Source organism: Rhinopithecus bieti, unplaced genomic scaffold (genome assembly GCF_001698545.2).
Source record: "Rhinopithecus bieti isolate Rb0 unplaced genomic scaffold, ASM169854v2 scaffold_32012, whole genome shotgun sequence".
In the NCBI taxonomy this organism is placed as follows: Eukaryota; Metazoa; Chordata; class Mammalia; order Primates; family Cercopithecidae; genus Rhinopithecus; species Rhinopithecus bieti.
Window position 1 is genome coordinate 1,456,951 of NW_016814432.1, and position 4,978 is coordinate 1,461,928.

At 45.2% G+C, this 4,978-nt stretch overlaps 1 long non-coding RNA gene across 1 annotated transcript; it reads left to right on the forward strand.

Annotated features, from left to right (window-relative positions):
* The first annotated feature begins 736 nt into the window (after positions 1 to 736).
* On the forward strand, positions 737 to 4,504 carry LOC108514238 (uncharacterized). Its single transcript, XR_001881164.1, has 3 exons — positions 737 to 851; positions 3,825 to 3,930; positions 4,078 to 4,504. It is a non-coding gene; the product is annotated as an uncharacterized LOC108514238 (long non-coding RNA).
* The last annotated feature ends 474 nt before the right edge of the window (positions 4,505 to 4,978 follow it).

Here is a 4,978-nt window from a genome sequence, read left to right on the forward strand (position 1 = left end):
CCTCCCCTTCCCTCCTCTTTTTTTCTTCAAAATCTTTCTCTGTTGACGGATAAAGTGCAGTGGTGTGATCACGGCTCACTGTGGCCTCACCTCCTGGACTCAAGCATTCCTCCCTGGGACTACAGACATGTGCTTGTAGTATTTAAAATTTTGATATTTTAAAATTTTTTCGTAGAGACAGGGTCTCCCTTTGTTGCCCAGGCTAATCTTGAACTCCTAGGCTCAAGCATTCCTCCTGTCTTGGCCTCCCAAAGTGCTGGGCTTACAGGTGTGCACTCTCATGCTCAGCTGACACTTGTTTTAGATGTGGCGTTTTCAGTATTGGCACTATTGACATTTGGGGCTGGATCCCTCCCTGCTGTGAGGCTGCCCTGGGCACTGCAGAATGGTCAGCAGGATCCCTGGTCACCACCAGATACCAGCAGCACTTCTGCCCCCAAGTTGTGACATCCAAAAAATGTCTCTGCACATTGACAAATTGTTCCTGGGGAGGTGGGGTGGGAAAATTGCCCCCCGGTTGAGAACCACTATTTTAGATGTATTAATATTTCACCTGTAGGTTAAAGTTTTTTTATCCTTATAATAATTACACAAAAACCAATAATTAATGTTATGAAACTAGCACAGAAAGTAGCTAGGCTCTAAAGACAACTTCAAGATTCCAACTCCTACCGTCCCACCTGCAAAAGGTTTGGAATGTTGTTAAAATGCAAGGTGGTCTGTGTCACAGCTGTGGAACGCTGGCAAAAGCAATGCAGAAATCAGCCAGAGGAGCAGAAAGAGTCCTGAGGCTACAAGTTAGGAGACGAGATCCTGGTCTTAGCCCTGGTCTGAGAGGAGTGTGACAGTAGGTAAGTCACATTATTTTTTTACTTTTATTTTTTTAATTTTACTTCAAGTTCTGGGATACATGTGCAGAATGTGCAGGTTTGTTACACAGGTATACATGTGCCATGGTGGTTTGCTGCACCCATCAACCCGTTATTTAGGTTTTAAGCCCCACATGCATTAGGTATTTGTCCTAATGCCCTCCCTCCCCTTGCCCCTCAATCCCTGATAGGCCCTGGTATGTGATGGTCCCCTCTCTGTGTCCATGTGTTCTCATTGTTCAACTCCCACTTATGAGTGAGAACATGCGGTGTTTGGTTTTCTGTTCCTGTGTTAGTTTGCCCAGAATGATGGCTTCCAGCTTCATCCATGTCCCTGGACATGAACTCATTCTTTTTTATGGCTGCATAGTATTCCATGGTGTATATGTGCCACATTTTCTTTATCCAGTCTATTATTGATGGACATTTGGGTTGGTTCCAAGTCTTTGCTATTGTATTACTGCAATAAACATACATGTGCATGTGTCTTTATAGTAGAATGATTTATAATCCTTTGGGTATATACCCAGTAATGGGATTGCTGGGTCAAATGGTATTTATGGTTCTAGATCCTTGAGGAATCGCCACACTGTCTTCCACAATGGTTGAACTAATTTGCACTCCCACCAACAGTGTAAATGCATCCCTACTTCTCCACAGCCTTGCCAGCATCTATTGTTTCCCGGATAAGTCACTTTAAATTTGGTCCTTAACTTGTTCCTTCTTACAATTAAGTAATTGGACTAAAGATATAGTGGTTTTCCATGTTTCTTCTGCTATGACCTGTGTTGACATTGGAGACACTTCCACTGATACATCCCAGTGTCGACAGCCTTGGTTGTTTAATGTTCTGGTAGAAAATGCAATTTCTAATTTGTAGTCGAAGGTGGCCCTCTCTCATAACTGGGATCAGGACTACCAATGCGTTCTGATATCCTGGGTGAGAACTGCTGAAATATATCATCCTCACTATTCCTTCTAGTGCTAAAATTCTAGAGTCAAAGAAGCTTCTTATTCTGCCCTGTTTGCCTGTGAGCCAGTACAATGAACAATATCCTTATTCCCCGATTTTCCGCCTCCGTTACTTACCAGCAGGCCACTCGCCCTCCAAACTGCCTCTTCATAAAATCTGCCATTACTGCTCATCGCTCTGGCCCAGCGGGTGACGAATTCAGTCCATGCCATTAAGCTTCCCTGTGGATGAGTCATCTATTTTTACAAGTTGCTGGTTGCAAAACTAGAGCATAACTTACAGGTTTATAAATATTTTGGCATCTTCCTTTGTCAAAAGATACTTTGAGACCTAGTGATTCTCAGGGTCGTCCTGACACTTTCCCCTCCTCCACCAGCATTTTGAAACATTGTTACCCGGTTTGGTTCAAGTTCTTTCAGCTCTCAGTCCTGCAGGTGTTGGTTTGAAGTTACATAAAGACAAGATTTTCATCTTTCGATAATTGGCTGGATAGGCTACACTCAGGCTATAATTTATTACTCTTGGCTGCAATCCATCCATTTGTCTCTGTCCTTGGAGGGAGGTGTTTAATCTCCCTTTGGCTCAGCTTTGGAAGGGACTCACTGATTTGTTGATACATTCATTAGACACCTATAGAGCCCCTGCTGTATGCCAAGAATTGCACTAGGTGCCAGGGATATAAAGATGAATGCGAATTGCTCTCAAAGAACACGTTCTTCTAATGAGGCTGTGGCTGTAACGCAACCATTGCCACACAGTGTGGTGAGCTGTAGAAATGAAACAAGCCCACATTATGTGGGTGGCACAAAAGAAAATGACCCATTTTTCCTAGTGAGACAGGAGGCTTTGTAGAGGAAATTTCACTTGAGCTGTGTCCTACAAGATGGGCCGCAGTTTTCCATGGGGATAATAAGCGGGGAATAATCATAGTAGGTAGAAAGGCATGGAGGCTTGAAACGGTATGGGGAGGTTAGGGAATGACAGGCCTGCACCTTGTGGCGTAGGTGTGTGTGTGCAAATGTGTAAATGTGTGCACACACACATGCACGTGGGTACTGTGGGAGAACAGGTGAGGGATGAGGTGGCAACAGATGAAAATGAGAGGCCAGGCACAGAGGCTCACACCTGTAATCCTAGCACTTTGGGAGGCTGAGGCGGGCAGATCACAAGGTCAGGAGTTTGAGACCATCCTGGCTAACATGGCGAAACCTCATCTCTACGAAAAACACAAAAAAATTAGCTGGGCTTGGTGGTACACGCCTGTAGTCTCCGCAACTTGGGAGGCTGAGGCAGGAGAATCGCTTGAACCCAGGAGGCAGAGGTTGCAGTAAGCCGAGATTGTGCCACTGCACTCCAGCCTGGGCGACAGAAAGAGACGCTGTCAAAAAAAAGAGGTCGGCAGAGACCAGTCATGGAAAGACTTGCGTGGTGTGATAAAGGGTTTGAATTTATTCACGATAGAGAACTTCTGAAGGATTTTAAGACAGGAATCAGCATTACGGGATTTGCCTTTTAGGAAAATATCCAAGGACCAGGGTTGGGGGCTGGACTCAAGAAGAATCTGGGAGGCATTTGGGAGGTGGGACATGGTGGACAATCTCCCTCAGTAAGGGAGGGGAGAGAGAGCTGGAAGGCTAGAATGGCATCCAGGTATCAGTCCTGAGGACCTGCTGGATGAGGGTACCCTTTGCCAAGGAGAACACAGAGAAGGGAAGAGGTGTGGGGAAAAGATCATGACTTTTATTGGGAATATGTTGAGTGTGAAGTGTCTGCATAGCACCAGGTGCAAAGATCTAGCTCTCTATCTGTAGTAAGAAGCCTCACCATTGAAGTGTGATTAAAACTAAAATCCACATTGAAATCCTCAGATGAAAGGTGCCATGGAAGTGCTAAGGATCATTATTTAGTGTTTCGTGGGCTGTCCTTATTGCCTAGAACACTCTCCTCGTCTTGATTCTAATTGCCTCTGATGCCTGTCTTAGCGTATTCTAGGCATGAAAAAAACAAGTGCCTCGAACATCAGCAGCGGGACGGATTTGTGCAAGGAGGACTCTGAAGCTCTGGGACAGGCAGCTTGAACTCAGAGAGGTGGGGAAGGTTCCGTTCTCAGTTCTGTGAGTTTGAACTTTAATCTCTTTCACTCAATCACTAGATCAGTCTCTGCTCCTTGTTTTGGTTTGTTTTATCAGAACTTACAACATTCAAGATTTCTTCTTTCCTGATCACCTGCTGCAGGGTTGGTATTGGGGATTTAATTCTGAACAGACCGACATGATCTCCATCCTCACAGAATAAATTGTCTAATAGTAGGAAGAATTTTTGAAGGCATCTCACGATGAAGAGGAGGGATCAAGACTGAATCAAACTGTCCCCAAAGAGAATTGTTTTAACTTCAGGACACAAATGGATGCTCTCTCTTTAGGACAGTGTTTGGAAAACCAGCTCTCCCACTCTGCAAGGCCTCCATGATGGGCGGAACAGGCAAAGGAGTTTCTCCCGTTGGGGCTGAGGCACACGTGAGTCATCACTTGTATATAATCTTCTGCATCCTGGAGATTCAAAACCAGCGCCTCCCTCTTCCCCAGTGAAAGTGTTTACATGGCATGATTACCGTGATTATTTATGACTTGCTTTGCTGCCTCAAGGGATAAGGGCGAGTATGAGCTGGGAATTTGTTTCAGTCCAAAGGAAGTGGCATTAAACGATGTTAGAACCTGTACTTAGTGCCCACATGGAGCTATTCAGCTTAATCTGCCAGAACGCCATGGGAGGAGGAGAATGTCTTCCCTGGTCATTGCACTGGGGGAAGCCAGGAGGACACGCATGCGATGGGAGCAGGGAGCACAGGTTTGCTGTTTCCATGACTCCATTTGTGCTCTAAAGGAAGAGCTACTCATTAGAAAGAAGCAAGAACACAGCTATCCCTGTGGGTGTCATGCCCAGAACAATGCTTCTGTTTTTTTACCCAGGCCCTAAGTTTCCTTCCAAACCTTTGCTTCCTGCCTTTCTTCTATTCTCACAATAGAGTACCTGCTACTTCACGTATCATGTTGGGTGCTGGAGATATACAGACAAAACCCACAAGCCCTGCCCCTGAAGGAAAAACCACATGTAATGGAAGTGCTGTTGCCCATCT